The 27,172-nt window shown below is 43.5% G+C and overlaps 1 protein-coding gene across 4 annotated transcripts in view; it reads right to left on the bottom strand.

The window, feature by feature from the left end:
- The window catches only part of Hivep2 (HIVEP zinc finger 2), a 191,077-nt gene that overhangs the window by 120,113 nt on the left and 43,792 nt on the right, over positions 1–27,172 (bottom strand). The window lies entirely within an intron of this gene.

Genomic DNA, 27,172 nt, shown 5'->3' with positions numbered 1-27,172 from the left:
TGGTGTTATAGGCCATTGTGTGCTGCATGTGGGTGCTGGAAATCAAATCTGGATCCTCTGTAAGAGCAACAAGATCTCTTAACTGCTGAGTCAACTCTCCAGCCACTCATCTACAGATCTTTATAAAACACTGTATCCTAATCTACCTAAATTTCCATTCTCAGATTTTTTTCTCCAGATCAGGCTTCTTAAATATATACTTATTTTGATTGCTGTTTGTGAAATTTGTTTGTTCCATATCAATAACTACATAGGCAAATGGTGGGTGAAAGCATGGGCTTGTCATCAAATTAGAAAGCAAACGCATCGTCCTGGATGCTGAAACCCTTGAAGCATGGACTTCTGGAAGGGGTAGGGCTAAGCTACAGCCCATGCGTTAACACATCTCAGGGTGGACTACAACAAGAGCAGATCTCAGGAGAAAAGGAGTAACTGAGCAAACTGGTCCCAGTCTATAATTCTAGCTCTCTGGAGACTGAGGCAGAAGTATGAAAAGTCTGAGGTTAGTCCGACTAACTAAATAGTAAGGTGGAACGAGAGAGAGAAACAGCTGGGGAATGCAGCCAACGGAAGAGAAAAGGAAGGACACTCAGGAAGGGTGAGCCACAGGCCTGCAAACCTGAATAAACAGGGTCCATCTAGAGGGAACTATGGCCAACTGGACGAGTCAGGGACTTGGAAATGAGGTAAGTACTAAAATTGAGAAGGCAGGGCCGATCTGGGGTCACTGAGTTAACCTGTCTAAAACCTTTGTCTTAGATAAGTGGAGGGGGCACAAGAAGGTGAATGAGTCAGCAAGAACCCCTAAGTACCCTCTCCCCACTATGCTCTTGGCTGAGTCCTGAGATACAGGCGATAATCACACATGTCAGGAACCTGAGGAGCTCATACTGGAGAGACACACACACAAGGAACACATCTGGTCATCCCTATAAAGAAACGGATGAGATAGAGGAGCAGCCAAATGGTGGGAATGCAATCTAGTCCTGCCACTATGGAAATCAGTATAAAGGTTCCTCAAAAAAAAAAAATCCGAAAATGGACCTACCTGGCCCATCTGTACCCTTCCTAAGTATCTGCACAAAGGACTCCACGGTGTCATAACAGAGATGCTTGCCCATCAGTGTTTACTGCTGTGCTAAGTTATGGAACCAACCTTGGTAGACAACAACAGAGGACTGGATTGTGAAAACGGCTTATATACGCACAGCAGAATGTCTCTCAGCCATAAATAAAGAACAAAGCCATTTGAAGGAAAATGGACACCTGTGTTAAGAGAATTTAACAATTTAGCCAATCTCAGAAAGAACTACCAAGTTTCCCTCACATGTGTTTTCTAGATTTTAAATAGATACACAAGATCATATATGCACACACACGGACATATACACACATATATGACAAAAAAAGCAGAAGTGAAATTGTGCGGGCAAACAAATGGCACAACAGGGCGGAGAAGGCACTCAAGGTATAATGTATATCCGGATGAAAAGCCCTCACGGAGCGCTGTGCACAATGGCTAAACACAGTGAAAAACTTTAAGGGTGAACTGAGGACAGAGGCGTCTGCTCAAACTTGAGTCACAAACAGCCTGTATAAAATGACATCCGAGACTTTAAAAAGGAGACGTCGTACCTGAGCGGATGAAAGTGAAGAGCTTTGCATCAAAGGAAAACAGTTCACTGCAAAGACCAAAGCAGAAACAAACTTAGCAAACTTAGGAACAGAAAGAAGCCATACGGTGAGATCCTAATAGGGTACAGGGCAATAAAAGGACGGTACCTCAGAAACGAGCCATAGCCATGGGGAAGAGTCTGGATTTCTATTCAAAGGGTAAACATAGTCTATTGGGGGACTTTTGGCAAAAGAAAAAAATAATTGTTATCAATTTTTCCCAGGTTACTTCAGGGAATATAGTCAAGAAAGACAGTTAACACCTTCTGGAACAGACTATGCCTCTAAATGGCGGCTTTGACAGAAGCTGTAGCAGAAGAAACTGTGAGAAGCTCCACCATGCTGCATATCTTTTGGAGAATGATACAGAAAGACTTACCTTGGGTTATAGGAAAGGAGTAGACTCAAGAATGAATTCTCAGCTTGGAGATAGCTCTGTCAATAAAGTGTTTGTCTTTTACGCATGAAGAGCCAAGCCTGACCCCGGAACTTACATAAAAAGGCCAGAACCTGGCGGTGCACTGTTGTAATCCTAGTGATGGGAGGATAGAAACAGGCAAATCCTGGGAGCTGGGTGGTCAACCAGCCTAACCTTCTTAGTGAGGTCCAGGACAATGGAAGACCCTTTCTCCAAAGAGATAGATGGAGCTTCTAATCGTACCAACGAAGTTGTCTGTCCTCCACAGGCATGTGGACATATACACTCGATTCACATAAGCAGGAGTTCATACACACACACACACACACACACACACACACACACACACATACACACACACAGAGGAATTTAAAAAAAGAATTTGTAGTTATACTCAAATTACTACTTGAGCATGGGTGATATGTGTAATTATTCTATGTACTAGAAAGGAGTTTTTGAAGTGCTTTGTGGGGAGAAGAGCTGACCAGAGAGATATTAACCATCCCCCTTTGTTAACTGTTTATATTCAGCAAGTAGACAGGTTGAGAACTCACAGGAAAATCTATTCATAGAGATAAAACTTTAACAGTGAGCAACTTGAAACCACATGCTTACTTGGCATCAGCTCTGAGAGTTGGTCAAACAAGGGGACCGAACACTAGGGTAGAAAGGAGAACACGGAGGCGGGTGGGAGAAAAGTCTCATGAATGTCACAGAAGCTAAGCGAAGGGAGTGTTTATCATCGTGGTCAGCTACTCCAAATGCGTAGAGTTGAAAGGAGAACACAATGGCCCTGACTTTGGTCAGGATGGCTGGCGAGTGAGAAGCTGGTGACAGCAATGCCATGCAAATGGGAGGCATTAGAAGAACAAGGCAAATAAGAAGCCATGGGAATAAGGACACAGGTCTCTCCCCGAAAATGCCTTGCTACCAAACACAACTTGTATCTCATTTCAAAGAATTGTGACTCATGATACCTTTGGTACATCAGAGAAAATAAAGAGGAAAAACATCTAGTTTGATAGTGGAAACTCTTGGAGCCAATCTCCCTATATTTCTGGAGCCTTTAATTCCAGCAATTGAAAGCATAAGAAATATTAAGAAAGCCGTTCCTCTGCCTTCCACCTCCTGTGCTGATTTCAATTCTAAGTTGCTCCCTACACCGTGAACAGTAAAGACCCCCTCAATAATTCTGTGTGAGAAAGATGAATGCAAGTAGAGAGTTGCAAAATTGATCAAACAGTAGTGAACAAGATCAACTGGAGATAGAAGAGGGGTAGGTAAGTGTCTGGGGACAAGAGAGTGAGGCCGAATTGGGACAAGGATGATGAAAAGGACACCAAAAAGCTCTGAAGAAGCACCAGGCCAGAGAAAGTCAGAATGGTTTCAGATACCTGAAGGCATCCAGAAAGTGACGGGAGAGAGCAGTGAAGTAGAAAGACTACGCACTTCTGAAGGATTCTATCTTGGGCCATGCCACCTGAGGTCTCTTTTCAAGAAGGCACAGTATTATCCACCAACGTGTCCACTTGGTCCCTTATTCTCCACTGTCATACATTTTGAGCAGGCTTCTATTAATGTGCTACTCATCTTTCAACTTACTGTGCCATGTACGTAAGATCAAGCTCAAAAAGCATACATCTGTTCTTCTATACAACGTGTCTGCTTTATTCCATTAACAATGTCATTCGTTAGTATTATTACTAATTATAATTAATAATAATTTATCCGTTGAGCCTCGGATTATTAAATTATCGTGACTACCTAGATCAATATTTCTAATATTACTCTGGTGAATTTTTTTCAATTACCTACAAGTTACATGATGTACCTGCTAAAATGCTCAAAATTTAAATCCCTTCAGGAACACTTCCACTCAGCAGTATTTGGAATTGACACGATACTGCCCCCCGAAAATGCCTTGCTACCAAACACAACTTGTATCTCATTTCAAAGAATTGTGACTCATGATACCTTTGGTACATCAGAGAAAATAAAGAGGAAAAACATCTAGTTTGATAGTGGAAACTCTTGGAGCCAATCTCCCTATATTTCTGGAGCCTTTAATTCCAGCAATTGAAAGCATAAGAAATATTAAGAAAGCCGTTCCTTAGCCTCCTGGAGACCCGTGCAACTGTTCCCAGGTGGAAAGCATCATCCCAAGGGGACAGAAAGGTGTAAGAATGACAACATGGGCTGTAAAGGTATGAAGACTCTCTACCTCAGCTTCTGTCATTGCAAAGAGGGACCTCTTGGTCACGGAAACCTGCCCACCACCAATAGATATGAACCATGGATCCAAACCAATGCCAAGATCCGGGGGTGGGAAAATTATTATAGATTAAGGCAGTGCAGCCCTCTTGAAGTATGTCATGTAATTCCCATCACATATTCACTCCACTAGAAGAAATTCTTGATACTCCAATTAATTGTCAGACTTTTTCTTGATCATTTGAACGTCTGAGGCAGTAAATTGCCTCCAAAGAAACCCTGTCAAAATCCAAACTTTTGACTTTAGCTTCCGTGCAATGAGAAGCTGATAGAATGTCTGATAGAAACAGGGCATGTTGTAAGATGATGTTAACACAGATGCATCGATCACTGCACTACTAACAAATGTTCCTGATTCTAACATGTGTTTCAAAGCATACCCTTCCATATGCAACACTTCCCAAAACAACCTCTGTCTGAGTACCTTGTATAAAATGTCCATTAATAGCACAACTGAGCACACATTCTGAAACCAGTATTGAGACCTATAGTTCCTCTAGGTGCAACGCCTCATTCCTTGGCGTACCACCCTGAAGAGTTTAGAGAGTGATCCTGGCCATGGCCATAACCCATGCAAACACCAATGCAGGGACAGGCAAAAAACACTCCCCATGTTCCAAAGGAGGCCAGCAGACACTGAGGATGGCATCAGGGGAAGTACACAGTGGTTTCTGTGCCTCCCCAGAAGTCCTGGCAGGAAACAGGCTTTTCCCAATCTAGGAGAAAATCAGCTGGGGAATATGTCTCAGCTGATAGCCCCAGAGGGCAACTTCTAAGTAGTGTCAGCAAGGGGACCTCAGGGACACAGGGAGCCTTCCCTGCAGTGCTGCTGGAACCAAAGATGCCACATCTCAGCATCCTAACTCAGAAAGTCTAGGCTCCGAAGGGAGACAGGGCTTCCAGGCAAGCTGAGTTCACGGTGCGACAAACACCTTAAACTTGACCTCAGAAGACCTGACATCTATTATTGGCTCTGCCTCTCCTGCACAGTGAAGCACTCGCTAGGTAGGTTATTTAACTTATTTAACTTGTCTGATCCTCAATTACAGCAGCTATAAAACGAGAGGAGAGAGCAGTATCTGTCCCATCTACCAGATGGTCTCTGTAAGGATTTAGCAAGACTCTTCGTTGAAAGTGCTTGACAAACTCTAAAGGCCTCTGAAAACGGGGACTTCTACATTTTTATGAAGAAGAATGCCTTTCATTTACAGGCAACAAGTAGCTAGAGAAGGCTATGAACCTTCACATTCATCTACTTGAAATGTTATTTTAAGATGATTCTTGCAACGGATTCAGGAACAGCCTGATTTGAATCAATTGAAATATCCAGTAGATTTTTTTTTCAAGAAAGAACACGGATACCCAGCATAAGAGATAGGAATAAATTAGAGATACATACTTCATGAGCTGCTGCTGCCCGAAAGCCCTGACCTCTGGAGGCCTCCACTAAGAGTCCATATTTAACCCCATCGTCTTCTCACACCCTCTTCTCCTCTGTCTCAGACTCAAAAGTCAGCCTGCTAACACCAGATTCCTCGCCCCCCTCCTCACCTCTTTCCTCTCCTGCTGAACTCTCAGCTCTTGTGCTCCATCCTGGGCTAACTGACTTTGGGTATCTCTGCATGGCTGTCATGGCTGGACACCTCAGAGCACCTTCCTCAGAGTTTCACAGTCTTGCTTCTCTAAGTGACACTCCTATGCTCCTCTCCAAACTAGGCCAGCCTCGTATCTTTTCTGTTTTCCCGGGTTATGTTGTAATCAGAGCAAGGGCCTTGATCCTTGACTTCCAATGAACCCTGAGAGCAGCGACTATGTCTGGGTCACTGTTCTATCCAGAGATTAGCACAGACCACCACCAGTGTGGTATGACTGCCTAAACCTGAAAGGAATTGAGGACTCTGAAAACCACCCATCCTATTACTGTTTTCTCTTTGGCTTCCACCCCTCCCCGGCCTCTTTGTAGTCTACTTTCCTTCCCAGTCTTAGGATGGGACATTTCCCTGGATTCCAAGCTCAGCTTTCCTATTCCTTTAGCTCTTTCCAACAGAGATGAGTTCCCACCAACAAACAAGAGGAGAATGTCGGAAAGTTGCTGCTCAGTATAGCTCCCCTACAACCAGAATAGAATTCCAGAGCTTACACCAGGCTCCGAGAGGTGAGGCTTTACCCTGGTCCCCAAAAAGAGACTGCAAAGAAGGAACAAAGATCAGAGAGGAATCCAAGCATCCCAGTGGGGACAGCAGAGCCTCAAGTGGGACGCTCAGGCAAGCCTTTGCCACCAGAGACAGTCACCAATGTGTCCTACATTGGTGACAAAGAGGCCTCTCTTCTAGGAAGCATGACCGGCCTTTAAAGGCGCAGGTTCTCCAGGGCCCGGGTGCTTTACAGTGGTAAAGGTACCCTGTTCTCTCCCTTGGAGGCAGGCTTTCCACAGGAAAGAGAAAACTTTGCTTCAGCTACTCATTTCAAATGGGAAAAGCTGGTCTGCACTGGCGAGACCTTGCCCCAATTCCTCACGTGGCTCTCATGCATTGACTAAATCTTTACACCTGTAAGTTACTAGGTCCCCTTCAAGTCTTCCCTTAGTCGAAAGTCAGGGCAAAGCTCCAATTACCATCCCGTGCCCATATTCCCATCTGCACAGAGAAGTCCTTGCTCCACGCCCATTTTAGAATTCCATTCTCCTTCATTTCTTGAACTTGACTTTGTGTCCCAGTCTTCTGTTTTAATCAAGTTTGAGACTTTGTTAGACTGAGGTTTCTTAAGGGCAGACGTTTTGCCTTGTGTCTTGTACTTGTGAAATACTCAGATCCTTTCTCACAGCTCATACTGTATGTTCCCAGCCGTTCATAATGTATTCCTCCAGGAAGAAGATAAATTCTTTACTGGACTAGGCCGTGTGCCCTTATGAATTACCTACCTCTTCACACACATAAACTAATCTAAATAACACAAGAAACCAATTGGGGATCTGGCCTTACCTACTTGGCACAAGAGTATGGTTTTATAGGAAATGAGACATTTGTGGGCAATCCGTTATTTACATACCTATAAATCTCCATGGGAGGAAATTTTAATCAGTTAAGGAAAACAAAGGCTTAGAAAGGGCAAGTTTTGCATGGCATTCTATAGTAAGTGAACTGCAAGCCGAGTAAGGAAGCCACTCGGTCTGAGATGGGGCAGGAATCCCCTCGGCACAGGGTGACAGGTGACTCCTTGCAGCTGTCTTAACTTTTTTAAGGCAAGTGAGTAGTGTCATCAAACTTCAGTGGACTTAGAAGAATGTCCTTGGTGCAATTCCCTGAACCCCAGCACCTGCTCTAGAACCCTACTTTCAAATCTCAGAACAGTTAGATCCAAGGGTTTTTTTTTTCAGCTCCACGCAATTCCTCTTTCTCCAATTGAAGAAAAAAAAAGAGTACAAAATAATATTTCCAGTAAGAGTGTACTTGGCCCATCTACTCCACCTGCCTCGTGTCTCCCCCACTCACCTCCTAATCCTCTCTGCCCTATGAAAATATTTCCCCAAAGCCATCACTGGGCAGGAGTTCCAACCCCCGCCCTGGCTTAAATGATGACATCTTGCTATAGAAATCTAAGTACATCCTGGTCTATCTAAACATCAGTGGGGGGGGGGGGGGCTCTGCCAATCCTTGTCATAGGATGATTAAGATAATGCACTCGGGGTCAGACACAACCTCAACCAATTACCAGCTCGTTACCCTTATCGGGGCCACAGGAGGAGTCTTCCCACTCTTGGTGACATCAGACACATGAGCTGAGAGCTTTTCAGCTCCTCAACCCTCACAGATAAGATCTTATGAGTGGGCCTGCCCCTGAACCATTGTGGACAGAATGGGCAATTTCCAATAGAGTCCGTCTAGAGTGCCTCCTGGGTCTTATCTGTGCAATGACTTGATGTGAAGAGCCAAGAATCCTAAATCACCAAGGAAAACTCACACAGCAGAAGCATCAAATACCAAACAAAATATAACGCCCCCGCCCCCCCCCCCCCATGAGCTCCATCATAAGTCGGCCCTTCCGATTTGTCTGGCACTTCGGCTTCCTGACACAGGCATCGCTTTCCGTAGGTGCCTCTGAGGGGTTTCTGTTCATCCAAATACTACGTAAGAGTCAAGTGCCCTTATTTAAGAAAGTTGTTATAGGACCTCCGTGTTGTAGGTTTCCTCATGGTTCTGTACAAACAACACGAAGCTTAGTCAGTGGATTGCTTCTGGGGACAAGGGGCTAGCAGCTGAACACAGAACCTTCTGGTGTTCTTCCCCTGAGCTCCTCTTCCAGCAAGAAGCACACATTAACCAGAAACCCCCATCAGCGGCTCTGACCCAAGCTTACCCTATACCCAGACTGATCATCTATCTACAAGCAATAAAAGTGTCTCCATAGAAACCAAGTATACAATGACATCCACTCAGGGTGCAGGATCTGCTTTAGCAGAAAGGCCACTTGCAGCCAAGATCTTGCTCAAACTCAGGTTTGCACATCAAATGCATATCATTATGTCTTACACCTTTAGAGTTTTGCAATACTGAAGATTCCAGAAATAAACATACATGGAGAGAGAAAGGCAGGCTGGGGTGGGAGGGGGGAGATAGATTTGCATACATAGTTACAAAAATGCCAAAGCAGATTCTATGCTAAGCGCTGCCAAAAAGAGAACAATTACTCTTACCCATCAGCATGTGGCCTCAAAATTACATTCTCTTCTCCAAACCGAGGCAGTCATCAGATTACCAAAACGAGGCTATCCTGCCCAAACTCACTCAGCTCTTATGGAATAAGCACAATGCAGTCAAGGGACAAGCAGCTATTTCTCTCCCACACAAATTACAATCTTCTGTGAAATATATTTTTTTAATGAAGAATACATAATCCTCCTACGTGTTTGGTTCTGCCCTCACACTCCTCCACATGAAAGACTACATGCATTTTAAAGAAAGGGAGAACTGGGTACCTCCTCATAACATCCCCATAACCCAGAGCAGAGGAGAGTGGAAGAGTCTCAGCTAAGCCCCACATGCCTCTTTGCACACAATGTCACTCTTCAGTAAGCAAACTGAGCTGCCAGTGGCTCCGAGGGCATACTAAAATGAAATCAACGAACAATGGGTCTCACCCATGCCTTAATGATCTCCTTCTAAACAGATGCGGTAGGAAAAAGCTTAATTCATTATATTACCACTGACTCAAAAGGCATAGCTCTGAATTTCAATCTCTCACAAATTTCAAGTGATAAATCGCTTGCTGTGAGTCATGCTGCTTATCCAAGGAGCAAGTTTTCAAAAGGCAAGAAAAGTGTTTTTGCAGGTGAGGTTTGCAATGGCACTCATTTCGCTCTTTCTCCTTCAGTCATTTGAATTGTAAATGTCGCAAACTGAAACAATATGACTTGACAGGAGATAGATTTTTACCAGGAGGAGAGCTCCTTTGAAAGGAAGCTACAAAAATAGTTACAAAATGTCCCATGCCCACTTCGAGGAGAAGAATGAAGCAAAAGCTCTGTGAACACAATGCATCCACGATGGTTTCTTCACCCCACACATCTTTTTCAGGGTACCAGAGTCTGGGATTATCTCCTAATTTGGTTCTGAGGAGGCAAACCATCAAGACAGTTGTTGTAGTAATACTGGTAATGCTTCATTAAGAGAAAATGTCCTTATTTGGGAGTGGGAGGATAATAAAATTGGTAAGCAAAATCAGTAATTTCTTTTCATGATGAAAGTCATCCTAAAAAAAAAAAAAACAGAAAACTAATTCTACCTAAATGAGTAAATGTTATAATTGCATTACAGTGAAAGGAATGTTTTAATTTTGTCTGTCATTTAAAGAAACCAAACTAATGACTAGAAAAATCACCATATATAGAGAGCCCCTGACTCACATATGACGCCCACCCACCTGCTCAAGCCCCGCCTCCCTTCACTCCACAGGAAGTCAGTCATTGCTTCTGCAAACAAGTAGCACTGGAGGAAATGATCAGGAGAGTAAGATAAGATAGAGAGAAGCAAAGAAGCGGTGGGAGGCAGATGGACAGACAGACAGACAGACAGCAACCACTTGGGAGACAGCAGCACATATAGTTACTTAGATGCTGGGACCAATCTCTCTGTAGTCATCTTACACACGTGTGAAAGGAAAACAATGTGGGAAAGGAAGGAAATGAAAAAAAACATTCCTGTGTGTTAGTTATAATTCATTAATTCATTTCCATACAGAGACACACATGCACAGTTCTTTCCATAGCTTGTCAAAATAAGATGCAGGTAAAAAAAAAAATAGCACCAGATGGATAGCCAAATATCGTCAGACGAAACACAACACAAAATTCCCATCACTCTGCTGTGCCTCCTGGACATCTTAAGTTTTAAAGCCTCTGTTCTTATTCATGATAAAAAAAAAAAATAATCCAATTGCTCATGGATAAATCGGGTCGATTTGAAAAGCAACCCCTCAACTAATTTAAAAGAATCCCATGCTGCTCTAAGATCCACCCCAGAGTTAACCACCCGCTGCCCACAGCAAGGTTCTAACTATCTACTTTCTCAGGTCCCGGAAATGCACCTTTCCCCACAGGCAGCCAAGGAGGAGGGCTAAGGAACTAGCTGAGCCAGGGCTGCTGCAGTCCACAAAAGGAATTCCCCTCCCTTCCCCTCTTTCTCCCTCCCTTTTCTTCTCTTGTCCCTCCCCCGTCATCACTGGTGAATGACACCCCTCACTACCTGCCTTGATCAACACCGTGAGCCCCTGTCTTCAGGCATGCAGGGAATTTAACAGCCTGGAAATTCTTGTTGTCCATTCGCTGAGGTCACAGATAAGGCTAAACAAGAGCCGTGGTTCCCATCAATCATAAGTCACTCGCTGGTAGAATGTATGGAAGGAGACCTGATGTAAGCGAGTCACCGGAGAAAATACCCACTGATGACGCATATCCAGGCATAAAAATAGTCACAGGGCCCTCAAAGGGATTATTCAACAGCCTACATTTAGACTTTCTTACAACAGACCTGAAGTCAATGTGCCACAGTAAGTGGTTGAGTTTAAGTTCAACAGACACAACCGGGAGTGCTTGCTTTAAAAATGCTCAAACCTTAACAAGCTGCTTAGTAAATTTTAGCATAACTTTAACAGCATCAAACCAGTACCAGCCAGCTAGCTCATAAACAGCCTTCAAAGGACAACTCCTGCTTAGAGCACACCCAAAAACACTCGTCTCAAGTAGTCCAGAGATACATGGTCTTGACTGCTTTCTAAATCAATGTTAGGAAAATAATACAAACTGCAGTTGGGCATCTTTTGTCTGTCGAAAACATGTTTTTAAAAAGCACAAAGCCTAATTACAAGGTGCACCAAAGAAACTGACACTTTGCCCACTGTCTTTGCGGTTATGATTTTTTCAGAAGTGGTTGGATCATTTATAGAAATAATTACGGTGTGTGTTACATACACCTGCTACATGTGGAATATTACATGCTAATTAAGATTAATAATGCATAAGCACTATAATTGTTCAACAAATGGGTGCACAAATTAAGTGAGATATGCAACTATCTTAACTGAGCAAGAAACGAGATATTAATGGAGACTGAAAGCCTGGGTGGTTAGGCTATTTTTTATTATTATTCTTTTATGAGGAGGAAAATAACTTTTTACATTTGTCACAATTTTAATAGTTTTCAAGTCATCTGTTCTTTTCCCCTCCTACTCAAACATATGCACAGCATGCTACCCGGCAGAACGGGTCCTTCACAGAATTTGCAGATCAGCAAAGGCTGGATTTGGGCATATTTTCTAGTTAAATATCTAAAAATGTTCCCGTTCAAGTTTCCTTTAAGCAAATGATCCACCACAGTGAACAATGCAGGAAGCTGTCTAAGACAGAGCCTAAAATTCAGCTTCGGAATTTGAACACCTTGCTGGCTTGCTCTGCCCACCTTGCTAGCCTTAATTAACAATGCTTTCCTAATAATGGACAGATTTCCGTTGCTACCATGCAAATTGTCAGCCAAAGAATATGGGTCTGGGATGCAGTCCATCTCTGGTACCCAAAGTTACTGACTCTTCTGCCCACGCAACCAGGGAAAACCTCTTAGCAACAAGGCTGTAACTTTGACAGTGTATTCTGGGCTTTTATTTAGAGGAGTCTGACTTCTCTGAAACAGCTAAGATGACATCTTCCTCTACGGGTAAGTTCTCCACCACTTTCCTCAAGTATGATAACAGGGCTATAAATACAGGTGAAAATTATTTTTAGTTCAAAGATCTCACAGAGGGCTCGAATTTCTCTCCTATGCATACGTGTCAACAGCATGTGGCCTACTTTACAGAACCTAAATGGAAATGTTCACTGGTGCCCTGGTAGAGAATCTGTAAGCGGTGTTGAAGAAACAGGCCTGCACTTCCATCATTCCATTCATCCATTCCAGCATTCCCGAGCAAACAGCTCACATGTATATATACATACACACATACACATATATAATATACAACAAAGAAAATTTAAGAAACAGAAAAAATAATCAGTTGAGACATAGTCCCCTTTATCAAAATGAGAATGTTCCATAAATTAATGACTCAGAAGCCGAAATGATTTCACTAATTTTACACAGCTCTTGCCTTTTAAATAGCTCAGAGCAAGCTAAAGTGCCCAGAAATAACCAGGTGCCACTGTACTTCACACACCTGACAGCCTATGGTCATGCTAGTCTGTCTATGCCTAGACAGGTCTACCAATGTCAAGTCTTTTGCAAGTCCTTTTTCCAATCACACAGACACGGCAACTGTCAACACAGGGAACAAGACTGTGTCCCATAAATTGGCTCCTTCACCATTCCTGGTTTTAATAATTCCATATCCAATATTAAATTTGCTACCAGCAAAACATTTTTTTATCCCTGTGAGAAATGGGAACTTGCTTAGTTTAAATCAGAAACTACACTATCATGATGAGTTTTATATTTCAATTTGTGACATCACTTCCTGCATTAGGTACGACAATTAAGAGCTTAAAGAAAACACCACCCAGGCTAGAGAGATGACTGGGTGGTTAAGAACACCAGTTGCTCTTCCAGATGACCCAAATTTGATTCCCAGAACCCACATGGTGGCTCACAACTATCCATAACTCCAGTTCCAAGGGAACTGGCATCCTTTTCTGGCCTCCAAGGGTACCAGGAATTCAAGTGATACACAGGCTTACATGCAGGCAAAACACTCTTGCACATAAAATCAATCAATCAATCTTCAGCTGGGCTTGGTAGTATATACATTTAATCCTGGTACTCAAGAGGCAGAGGCAGGAGGTTCTCTGTGAGTTTATGGCCAGGCCAGCCTGGTCCACATAATGAGCTCCAGGCCAGCCTGGTCTACATAAGGAGCTTCAAGCCAGCCAGGGATATACAGTAAGACTCTGTTTCAACATAAAAATAAGTTAATATATAAATAAATAATAAAAAATAAATCTTAAGGGAAAACATAGCTTGAATGTTTTAAATGTAAATGTACAATCAATAAAGCAATCGATTTCATCTTTTGACACATAGCCAAATTCACAAGCTCTCTAACCTAAAATCAGGTTATTTAACTACCTGTAGTGAACTGGAGGCACGGAGCGAGACATAAACCAGCATAGCATAAAAGTAATACAAAATAGGAGAATAAATCCCTTGTTAGCATTAGACCCTCCAGAAGCCATATTTAAGTTCCTCCTGGAATGGTTAACCTCGCTGGGGTTGATTGATGCTTAGGCTATTAGCAAGACATAGTTCTGGTTGTCTCTGTAGAGGAGTTTCCAGACAGAGTTAGCTGGTGGGAGGGGTCTGCCTTGATGGTGAGTGACGTCATTTAGTAAACCGAGGGTTCAGATGGGACAGATGAGACGACCTGGTAGGATGTATTCCCCCCACCCACTTCCTAGTCTCCATGATGTCAGTGACATTAAGCTGCCACACCACACCCTCTGTGTCATGATGAATTAAAACTTCTCTAATTGAGAAAGAAAGAAATTCCTCCTCCTCGAGAAGTATTACCCTGGATATCTATCACCACAAAGAAAGGCTACGATAATCCTATATCTCACTCATGAAAAACCACACGAGGAAGTCTTTTTTACACATGTTAAATATATCAAAAGTGGGAAAATACATTCCAGTTCGATATATCATGCTTAACAGAGGACGGTGAAATATCCATTTGTACTGTAGGGTTATCTGCCCGTCAGCCTCAGAATCTCAGTGAGATTTTTGTTTTCAAATTTTTTTTATTGTAGCTTTGAAAAGTTTCAGTGTTTACTAGCTGTTTTTCCTAATGTGGCAAATATGATTACTTACTGAATGTAATTAAGTTACTGTCTTCTCTTTCAACCTGTAATGTACCTAGAAAAGCGTGCGCGCACGCATGCGAACACACACATACACTCTTCATCGCGTATCTCATTTCCTGTGATAAGGCCAAACACTCATGTACCAAAGGTGAACAGTGAGAGTTACCATCATCCCAGTCTTAACCCTCAGCTCCCACATGTAATCACCACAGCAGTCAATTTTTATCAAGTTTCCTTTAGTCTGTCTTCTAACTCCACTGCAGCGACCTCAGTTGTAGCTTTCGCTGTTTCTCTTTGGGTGAGCATAATACTCATCCTTACGTCCTCCCAAACTGCACCATCCAGAAATGTACAAAGCCAAGGGTGGGTTTAATGAATCACAAATCTGTCTATGGCATGACTTTCGCTAAAAATCTCAAAGCGGCCAGAGATAGTTCAGCAGATAAAGACGCTTGCCAGAAACCCTGAGGGCCTGCGTTCAAACTCTAGAACATACACGGTGGAAGGGGAGAACAGATTCGTGAAAGCCGTCTACTGACTTCCTCCACACAGAGGCTACAGAACATGCACACACACACACACACACACACACACACACACGCACGCACGCACGCACGCACGCACGCACGCACGCACACACAATGGAAACTATTTTGTAAAAAACCTTTCCACAGCTCTGGGTTTTGGCACATGTAGTCTTGTATCAGGACTCGCTTATGCTGTTGTGATTATTAACTCTTCTGTCTAAGCAGCCTGTTTGCTTTTGAACTTCCTGATATCAAAGGCAACTGTACTCATTAGTTCCCCTCCAGCTCCCAGCAGAGTGCAACCCATGTAGATTGAACGATAGTACTCTGCACTGACGTTATCACTCTTCCTATGGTCTCAGAGCAAACTATTACATCGGGTATCCTGGCTGGCTTCGTGGCCAACTTGACACAGATAGAGTTATGGAGAAGAAGGGACCATAATTGAGAAAATGCCTCCCTCCGTAAGACTTTCCTGTAGGCAAGCGACAGGACATTTTCTTAATTAGCGGTTCGTGTAGGAGGGGCCACCCATAAGCAAGTGGTCCGAAAATGTATACGCAAACAAGCTGAGCAAACAATTAAGCAGCAGTCGTCCATGGTCCTGCTGCAGCTCCTGCCTCCGGGTTCCTGCCTCACGTTCCTGCCTTGACTTCCTTTGATGAACTGTGATGTATAAAAGAAACAAAACCTTTCCTGCCCAAGTCGCCTTTAGTTATGGGGGTTCTATCCCAGCAACAGAAAGCTAACCATGACATTATGCAATGATGTAACCTCTGGGGCTCTTGTGCTCTCAATTTTACAAGGAGTGATGTTAAACTGAGATTGCTAAAGTTTGCCCTGCTGTAGCATCAGGCACCTATGGAGAATGCGCTCAGCACAGGGAAGCGATGACCATGTTTACACTACAAACATGCAACAGAAGAATTCCCTTTTTCTTCAAGACAGGGTCTCCTGGCTGTTGTGGATTTCACTATACAGACCAGGCTGGCCTTGAAGTCGAAGAGATGCACCTGCCTCTGTCTCCCAAGTTCTGGGATTAAAGGCGTGTGCCACCACCGCCCAGCCACAGATTTACTCTTAAAAGGGGCAGAAAGTACTCTATGCAGCCTCTGAGGATCATGTGACAGTCCCAGTGCATCACCTTCCAATAAGCTCTCTGAACACTCGATTTTCCAGAGCTACTGAAGTCTCTGACTATAGATGACTACAGATTAACATACGTGCCCTGCCTACTGTCTAAGGCTGCAAACTCACTAAGAGTCCTGTCCCCTTGCACAATGGAGCGCCATGTTGGGAGTGAAGGACTGGATGTATGGGGAAGGTAAACCAGCCAGCATGACGTGGAGACAGAGACTACAGCAGCAAGCACACAGAAATCGAGAGGAAACCTCAGCTCTGAGGTTCCCGTCTCAGATCTGCATTCTGTGGGAGAGTAACATTTGACCTCCTATCTGTCAGGTACTACTACTTTAATTACAGCTTCTGCGCCTTCTCTAATAACGATCAAGTGAAATAAAGCAGGCATATAAAGATTAATGCAAATGGTATAACTGAGAGTCATAAAAATAATGTTTAACTCTCCAGCCCGTGTTATTACAGAGAACAATGCGCTACAAATAGAAGAACATCATGCGTATGCCTTGCCAGTCTGAGTGCACGTCTATAGGGAAGACTCGAGCTTGAAATAATTACAAGGATGGTTAAACTTCTATGCGTAAACTGCATTAAAAATGGGTCTATTCTAGTCATCACCTGCAGTGCACAGCCTTTGGTCTTCGTCACCACGGGGAGACAATGTTTAAGTCAGCTCTTATGTATATGAACTATCTCCTTAACTACACCAGAGGTACTATATGGACAAGGAATGCTAGCACTAGGCAGTATCTGAGCAGTAGTTACAGTTCATTTCTCTTCGACGACTTGCAATCATGAATTGCTTTCCACTGGATCCACAACATCTGGGTCAGGACAACTCCAAGATGGGCTGAGATTTTCAGGGAAGGGTATTCATAGAGTCGGTCAACAAAGCCATCGGGTCAACTGCCCTAAGTTGCTCTTCTCTCTATACTCCAGAAACTTCGGAGGGTTTCATGTTTCTAAAACAGAACCTGGGTTTCATTTATTTGTTCCCCTTAAAATTTTAGCCAAGTATTAGAGATGGTACCATATGCCTATATCATCACATACACGTGAGTGTGTGTATAAGTACCAATCCATTAAATTAGTGGCTTTTGAAAGTATTCTCCCCATGCTCACTTAGCAAATCTTTGTAATACCTTATAAATCCAGTGTGCCATGCAGTACAATTCCCATTTATAGATACGAGTTGGGGCTGGAAGAGATCCTGACTGAATCTGACTGTATTTTCATGACAGAGAGGAGTGATGTGTGTACTTGAACTGCGTGTGTAGATCTACTTCTAACCAGCTGAGTGACTTCCCATAAGTCACTTACCCTCTCCGGGCCTCACCCTCCTTCTACATAAGAGGAGAGATGGGGTGACTCACAGATGCTACCTACCAGTTAAAATCCCATCCTTCGCAACTAGCTCTCAGGCATCATCCTCGAGACAAGGCCCCAGATGGTAGACACCTAGATGGGTCTTGGTTTCATGTCATGCATAGTAATGTCTCTTATCGCCTCTCCCTGTTGTTCCACAGCTGAAAAACTGGACCTAATTTAAGGAGTTCACTCCGTTTATGTTCATTTGTTTTTGTTTGTTTGATCTTTATGGAGCATCAGATCCTACTTATTCTTGGATCCCACAGCTATGCCCCGTTCAGAAAGCCAAGCCTCCACAGAAAGGCCATCAGGAGTAGGCACGTGCAGACAGGTTCTGGGGTCCAAGGACAAGGGTGTGTCCTGGCATGACATTTTCTCCCTATTCAACCACATTCTCACCTGGGGCAGAGGTGTGATTGTTTTGATAGGATTCAATTTTTTTTCCATTTCTGTTTTCAATGAAATAATACAAAACCCAAGATTATAGCAAAGAGTGGTTCATACCCTCAGGTCCTAAAACAGGGCTCCAATGAACTTAAAGCAATGTAAGGAACCCACTCAGGAAGTCTTCCACACCAAAGGAGGAGTCATGCCCAGAGGAAAACAAGTCCCCTTGAGGGTCCACAAAAGATAGGGACATATGAACACACACCAATGCACGGCACCTCCTCTGTTGGGGCAGAGAATGCTCTCCCTGCACCCCTACAATGGAAGCTGGACAGAAGCAACCTGACCGCCTGAAGTCTCTGAGGCCTGGCAGTAACCTGAGCTGCTCTAGGTTATTTTTTACTGATGGCTTGCGGTTCTTAAAGGGACTGTGTTCTAAGTGCACATATCTGGACAAGAGATGCCAAATAATGACAAGACAGACGTGATAAGCCTATCTTCATTACAAGCAGTGCATAGAAACTAAAGAGCCCCTCTAAAGTGAATACCCCAATGCCCTCTCAAAGGGGTCAGTCCTACATCTTGTGGGGAAGCATCCCATTTAAAATGCGAAAATGCTAAATGACCAAGAATCCTACTGGCTTAAAAATGTAAAACTATGCCTAAGGCTTTGTCATCAGTGCCAGCCAACTTCTTAAACAGGAGTAAGGAACAGAGATTAGAATTGGAGACAGTGCCAGGATTGGCTCTGCAGTTTTTTATAAGAAGCATAATTATTACATTGTACAAAAAGCGAAGTTCAGTGAGGGTTCACAACAGGCTCAAAAGTTGCAGGACATGGCTGTTATACACACGAACTCACAGCAGCCATAGCTACCTACACAAGACCTATTCAAGATCAAGTCAGTTAAAAATTCCAGCATGGAGTAAGGCAGGCCTTCCAAGGCTTCCACCCCCCCCCCAGCTGGGGAGCTAGACTGGGTTTGTTTTTGGGGGGATAGTGAGTTGTTTTGTTTGATTTTGTCAAGTTGACACAGACTAAAGTTACCTGGTATAAAGGAACCTAAATTAAGAGATTGCCTCCATAAGGTTGCTCTGTGAATAAGGGATGTGTGTATGTTGAGGGAGTGCTAATCTTCTTAATTGATAGTTGATATGAAAAAGCCCAGCCCGCTGTGGGTGGTGCTACCCCTGAGCACTTGGGCCTGGCTTGTAGACAAAGCAAGTTGAGCAAGGCCATCAGCAGCGTCCTCCAAGGTCCCTACTTCATTTTCTCTGAGTTCCTTGAGTTCCTGCCCTAGCTTCCCTTGGAGATGAACTATGACCCAAAGCGTAGAAAAACCCTTTCCTCCCCAAGCTGGCTTCAGACACTGTCTTTGTCACAAGCTAGCTAGGACAGGAGCTGTTGGCAGATGACAACTGTTGGGGGAGGGAGAGTCATTTTTCTTTAGGAGGTGGCTGTCCTAATACACTGCCCCTGCCTCCAGTGATTAGCGCCACACTTGTGCACATTTGAACAGCACAAACTAGGCATGATGGTTTGTTTATTTGTTTGTTTGTTTGCTTGCTTGTTAAGGGTCTATTAAGTTGGGAGGGAGAAGCATCGGAAGAGCTGGAGGGAAGGAGGGTGGATATGATTTAGATACCTTGTACATATGCATGAAATGGCCAAAGAATAAATTTAAAGTATAATTTGAAAAGAAAAAAAGTTTGGGTGACCGATGAGTACAGGGGTCTCTTCCATGACTCTCAACAGAAATGGTGCTGATTCCAACAGCAAATACCCACTGGAAGAAACGATTCCCATGGGACAGTCAGTCCTGTTACCTTCCTCCCCACACCGCTCTACTGACCTGGGAGGAACAGGAATAATTCAGGAACAAAGGAAATGAGATCAAGTTATCAATGCTAAGGATTGTAAACCTGCTGGTGACCTTGCCCGAGCTGGCACTACCGACTGAACTTCAGTGGGAATCACTGGGTACACAGAAGGGCCTCTGCTACTTTCAGAGATCCAATGAGATCAATACACGTGTAATGTTTTGGACTGGATCCTGGCGCGAAGCCTCCCCCTCAGTGAAGTGTTGTTGGTATCTGGGCTCTCCATATTCCTCCTCAGCAGGTGTGTGATTCGATTTGCCTTGAAATCTGACAATGTGTAATCAGAAGACAACAGCTACTTGTCGGGGAAACTTGACAGTGTCGACTCTAACACTCAGAACTTGGTCAGGCAAGTGACTGACGCTCCTTTGGATCTAAGAGAACTGGTGCTAAGAGGTTTTGCTAAGTTGTGTCTAGGAAAGGATAGAGCAGGGATCTTGACTGGGGTCTGACTTCCAAGTCTGAGCTGTCAATTCCCTCCTCTCAATTGGGGACTAAATGAAGGAAAGCCCTGAAGACGTCACAATGACCCCCCAGGCCCTATTCTGTTCTGCACCAGTTAACTGTACCCTCAGCTCTTCCCATTAACCTGTCCCATCTCTATTCTATCTTACAGCCATAATTTTTTTCTTTTGAACTAATCTCTGAAGGAAGTTAACCATCCATTATCAGACTAGAGATTACTCTACAGAGAATAAGGTCCCCTGTAATCCTCTTAAAGTTACATTATTATAAATATTCATTGTTGAGCCATCAGTCTTCAGCAATGCAAACAGAAGAGCACTTAAATCGTGCCAAACCGCAGGTGCACCGCATCTTATGGTTCATAAAGCATCTTTACAAATATTTGTTGATTTAACCGTTCTGACAACTCAGCAAGATGGTACTGAGCCTGTCACTCAAGTGAGGAAATCAGTTACATATAAGATCAGTCGTACACAATTCAAAGAGTCAGTACTATCCTAGGGTCATCCCTTGAATGTCAGATATTTTAACAGCGTACCTATCTGCCCCCATCCATCTTATTACCTGTAGCTCTGGACAATACAGCAGATCTTTCTGGTGTCCTGCGCTAAGCTCATTATTGTCAAGATGAGGTGTGATCCCAGCCTCCCCTGTCCTTAATGTCACTACCATTCACTTGTGATGAGAATCTACTTTCAATTAACTTCTCAGCTGTTTCTCAGCATCGACCAAGTATTATCCAAAGAAAACAGACCAATAGGAAAAGAGCCCAAAGCTTGAGCACTCGGAGAGTAGAAGCCATGTCTCAAGCATGATCTTATGACACAGAGCACATTTTATGCACTGAGGAAGAAGTGGCCAGTGATTTTTAATTGAATAAAGCTCAAGAGAACTGTAACTTAACTGTACCGAAACTTAACAAAATTATATATATATATATATGTAATATATAACATATATATTCTTTAATAGTCTATTTAAAATTGTATGTGCCTTTAACAGAGGATATGACAAAACAAGCTATATTTCAGAATAACATTTATTGAGTATCTACAGTGTTGTTTGAACTATTCCAAGTATTTTACTCTTATTAGTCTATCTCGGAAGCAATTCTGAGTAAGCACTGGTACTTCGCCTATTATACAGGGGAGGAGACTGGCTTCAGCTAGCTTTGCCCAGGGTATAGCTGGTGAGTAGTGGGGTGGTATTGTGAGCGCAAGATGACGGCATTCAGGGTAGAAGTCTGTAACCATTCTTCTACAAGTCCCCATTGCCTAAATATCAGACATTGCCCTCAGACCTCACTGAATAGTCACAACTACTCCAGCAACAGGCTTGATCTTGTAGAAATTGAAGGTGGCCTGGACCATTGACAATTCAATATTCTAGAATATATACAACAATCTAGTTTAATTACTTACACCTATCTTATTTCATGACCAAAAGCATAACATGGAGCACATTTTAAAAGTTGTTGGAAAAAAATAAAATTTAAAGTTTACATTTTGATTTCAATAATTATATTTTGACTTTGTAGCCAGTTTGCTTTGCCATGAGCCGTACTTTATTTTATTTCCCCCCGTACAGTCTTAAGTCTTCATATTATTTTTCATTTGTTGGCCTAAATTCATCTTGAGTCCAGCCAGCGTCCACTGAAATTTCCATTCTACAATGAAAAAGAGCGAAGGGAGATTTCTAGGATCTTAAATTCCTAACTCTCTTATTACCTTCCCCAATCTTATTTTCTCACCCTTTATCTTTTTTTCACTTTCCTTTCTTGTTCTTTAATTTGTTCCTTGGCCAAAATGCAAATAATTGGCTACCAGTACCAAATCCTATAGCTTTCTTTCAAAACATGGTACTCCACAGTTGGCTTTTCAAAGTTGTGTCTAGGACAAACCTACAGCATCTGCAGGGCCAAGCACCAAGTCTATGTTTTTCAGACAGTTTGACCATAAGTGTACTAACATGACTTCTTTTTCTTTCTTTTTTTTTTTTTCTAACATGACTTCTGTCTCCAAGCTCGGAGCACAGTGGCTATTCCAGGATTCTGCTCAACTGGTTGTCACATTTCCCTTAAAAGACTCAACTTTCCCTCCCACTTGTCCACACATATCAATAGGTTCACATCAATAGGTGTTTCCTGGCTCCCCCTCTTTCACTGTCCAGCCTCTCACCCCTCCTACACACAGCTAGTCATTCAATGATGGAGGAGGGCCATCTGTCTATGTGCTACTTTCATTGATTAATAAAGAAACTGCCTTGGCCCATTAATAGGACAGAAAATTAGGTAGGCGGAGTAGACAGAACAGAATTCTGGGAGAAAGAAAGCAGAGTCAGGCAGACACCTCAGGCAGACGCCATGCCTCTTCTCTCTGAGACAGATGCAGGTTAAGATCTCTCCTGGTAAGCCACCTCTAGTGGTGCTACATAGATTACTAAATATGGGTTAAAGCAAGATGTGAGAATTAGCCAATAAGAGGCTAAAACTCATGGGCATGGGCCAGGCAGTGTTTAAAAGAATACAGTTTCTGTATAATTATTTCGGGTAAAGCTAGCCGGGTGGTGGAAAGCCGCCCGCTGCTCCCATCACTACAATTCAAAATCACAACCTTCAGGAGGGCATAGGGCACAGCTGCTATTATATGGTAATCCCAGTTCTTGGCAGGTCCTCAATATTATTTCTCTTGTTCAATATTGATGCTTCCAAAAGAAGGAAAAGCCAATAGGAAAAGCGACAAATACTTCAACGGGCTCATTATAAAACGGAACAGCCAATAGCAAAACAATGTGAAAAAAGGAGTCAACTTCATAAACCAGCAGAAAAGAGAAATTCTCCAGGACTACACCAAGGCATGATCATCAGATGGGCAGAAGTGCAACATCAGAGTGGCTCATTTGGATCGCACATGCCCTGCTGGGACAAGAATAAACTGGCACATCCCTTTTAAAAATAAGTGGAAGAAGCTACTACAATTGGTACACACAAGTTCTTGATGCAGTAACTCCATCTCCTAGGTTACACCCTACAGACATGTCTTAGATGTTCACAGAAGTACCATTCCTTGTGCAAAGAACCCAAATTCATGAATAGTAAAATGGCTCAACTGCATTCATTCAATGGAACCCAAATCTGTCATGAGAATGAATTGCTGTTACACACAGGAAAAATTCATCTCATCCAGGTGATGGTTGTGCACACCTTTAATCTCAGCACTCAGGAAGCAGGGGCAGGTGGATCTCTGTGAGTTCAAGGCCAGCCTGGTCTACAAGAGTTAGTTCCAGGACAGGTTCCAAAGCTACAGAGAAACCCTGTCTCGAAGAGAGAGAGAAAGATAGAGAAAGATAGAGAAAGAGAGAGCATTCATCTCATTAACATATATTGAGTGAAATAAGCCACACACACACACACACACACACACACACACACAAAAGCAGAGCATCTGATCTCATAGTTATAAATCACAAAAACAAGCAAAACTAGAGGAGGCAGTGTAAAAAAATCAGGATTTAACTACTTTTGGGTTCTACAGAGACTAAAAGGGACAAGAAAGTGCCCTCAGAATATTGAGTACATTCTAGATTTTGGTAGATCTGATGCTCAACTTCTAAAACATTTTACATTCCTTTCTGTCCATGTTGTATTACGCACACACACACACACACACACACACACACACACACACACATCACTAGATATGATTTGTCCAGGTCCCTTCTTTAGAAACTCCTTGGTTTCCATCCCTCTCTTGTGCAGCAGACACTAAGACCCTTGGGCCAAAGGCTAAGTCTGTCTTCTTAGACATACATGCTCTCAATACTGCCTAGTGATTGAGTCTAGGAGAGGCGCGCCCCTGGCCAGTTCTGTTCGTTTTCATTCCCTTGACTGTGAAGTCTGTGTGTTCAACCTCTCTGCTGGCCTCTCTGACTTGGAATGAGCCTGAAGACACCGTGGTAATAACAATCTGCTCTTGGAAGAAGAACTGGCTTTGTGTCCAGAAATCAGTGTCGACTATCGCTTTCACCTCTCCTAAGCAGCCTGCAAGTCAATGTCACCCCCACTTTGCAGAAAAGGAAACCGAAGGTGCTAGGGGCAAAGGAACAGCACCCCAGTTAGCAGTTGGGGAAGTAAAGTGGAAAATCAGGTCATTTGAGTGAAAAGCCACGCCTTTCCAGACTGTAAGACCACAGATTCAGCAAACGTCCAAAGTGGGTCACTGCTTTCCTCAAAGACCTGTCTGTCCTTCTCACCTTGAGCGGTCTCACCACTGCGCTACCCTGTCACCCAAGCCGTAGTCATGGGGACCACCTCCTCTCTCATGTTCTTCACACGGACTCGGTTACTCAGTGTTGCGTTCCAAGGGTGACAATCCACTCTGTATCCATCACTCTCCACACTGCAGCATTAGTTCAGGCCTCAAGTCTCACCTCTCTTTGGAGGAAGACTGTCATGGCCTGCATGCTGTGTCTGCCAAATCCAAATTCAGATGCTACCAAATTCCTCTAACTTGTGTTCCCGTGATGTTGCCTTACAAGGTCTACATCAAAATCTAAATCTGAGCACGTCTCTCTTCCTTATCTACAGGATGGAGGTCACATCCATCATTATGGCAAACCCTGATGGGCAGAGTCACAGCCAAGCTCTTCCTCAAGATTCTTCCCCTTGTGGCTCCATTCCTTCTCCATCCACCCAGCAAGCTAACCACATGTACATGTTGCTCACCCTGGGCAGTGCCTTGCTGTTTCTTTGTCTCAGTGTTCTACACGCCACCTTCCCAGACCTCTAGAATGCCCTTATCCTGCTTGCTATCAAATTTCCACCCATCTTGCAAAATGCAAACTAGGCATTTATGTCCCTGTCAAAGCCTTCAAGCAAAGCTAGGGTATTACCTTTATGGCACGGCTAGGTTTAGTGGATGCTCTGAACCTCATATAGCCTGTTGTGTAGTGTATTGTGGGTTGTTGTTGTTGCTGCTGTTGTGTTTTGTTTATTTGATTTTGTAGTGTGCAGTTCTCACAGTATATTATGTCAAGGCAGGTATATATTTTGTCTTTTTTATGTGTGTTGACCAGCACAAAACAGTTAACCAAAAATACCTGAAAAAATGAATTAAGAAATGAAACCAGTTATATGTATATAAATAGCCTGTTGCATAAAATTTCTTTTTTATTATCCTTAGTTATTTGTACATGTGTTATATGTGTATACATGTTCATGTATGTATGTACATGTGCATACACACATGGAGAAGCCATAAGTTGATGTTAGGTATCTTCCTCTATTCTCTATTTACTTATTGAGGCAGGGTCTCTCACTGAACTCAGAGCTCACAATTCAGCAAGACTAGTTGGCCAGGGAACTTCAGGGATGTTCCTGCCTCCACCTCCCCAATACTGGGATTTCATGTTTATGCCACCATGACTGCCTTTCCCTTCTTTTCATATGCATGTGCATGTACCATGCCCATCTGTAGGTATGTATGCATGCTGACATGTGAGTGTGGGTATGTGAATGGTTGCAGCTGGGTCTACATAGAGGTAGAACCTCTCAGCCATACCTCAAGCTAGTCTTCTAGGCAGCTGGCTCAGGAAACACACTGTTTCTACCTTCCTAGGCATACTCTGCATTTACATGGTTCCGGGATCCAAGCTCAGGTCCTTGTCCTTGCACGCAGAGCACTTTATCAACTGAGGCCTCATCTTTGTTTCCATTAAGTCCAGTGAGACTGTTCACAACAGAAACATCACTAGACCGCGCCACTTTTCTCTGTGAGTCTGCTAGCAAGGACCATCCCGTGAGATGTGAAAACACCATTTGGCGTTTGCACAAGGATCTTCCGAGCACAGTCACTCCCTCTCAGCCTGACCTCAGCTCTTTCTACCCCTGGAACCATCCACGATTCCAGACAGAGATTAAAGTTGAGGGATGAAAAGAGTGAAGATCCACTGGAGGCTGGGAGCGGCGATACATACTTCTAGCACCTGCCATGCTGAGGCAGGAGGATTTCAAATTCCAGTCCAACCTGAGTTAAATAGCATAACTGTCATACCAAAAAGGGAAAAAAATCTGTACAGAACAGGATATTGTTTTTATTGCTAACATATGAAGCCAGTGGAGGTGATAATCAACATTCAAGTTCAAGTTTTCCACAGAACAAGAGTAGTCTGAGTCTTGCTACAGATTATTCTCACAGCAGCGAAAAGAGCAGAATATTGCTCCTTTATCTCCTGGATTGGGGAAAGGAGAACGGAGGTTGCTCCACTGGGACACAGACACGGGAGGTGTCATCTACCCTAAAGAAAAAAGGAAGCAAAGGGCAGATGGGACTTCTGGGGATGGGTGTGGCTTCTGGGAGTGGGTGTGGCTTCTGGGGATGGGTGTGGCTTCTGGGGATGGGTGTGGCTGTGAGACCCACTGGGGGCAGAACTTCTCACTCCATGAGCACTTGCTCTGCCCTTTCCCACAAAGGAGAAAACCAAACTCAGTGGTCAGCAGCCCCTCTGTGTATAAAGTTACCATTTAGCAGTGCTCTCTAGAAAAAGGCTGGAAATGGGCAACCAAATGCCCCACCCCCACAGACACCCAGAGTAGCAGCATCCTTGCTGATGTTGCTATAGGGAAGAAATGCAGCCTTCCTGAGCTTCCTCTCCTTGTTCCCTTAAAGGGAAAGAGAAGAGGAGAAGGAGAGTGACCCTGCTTGCAAG

Source organism: Arvicola amphibius, chromosome 8 (genome assembly GCF_903992535.2).
Source record: "Arvicola amphibius chromosome 8, mArvAmp1.2, whole genome shotgun sequence".
NCBI classification, from domain to species: Eukaryota; Metazoa; Chordata; class Mammalia; order Rodentia; family Cricetidae; genus Arvicola; species Arvicola amphibius.
The sequence above is the reverse complement of the archived record's forward strand: the minus strand, read 5'-3'. Positions and strand labels throughout refer to the sequence as shown.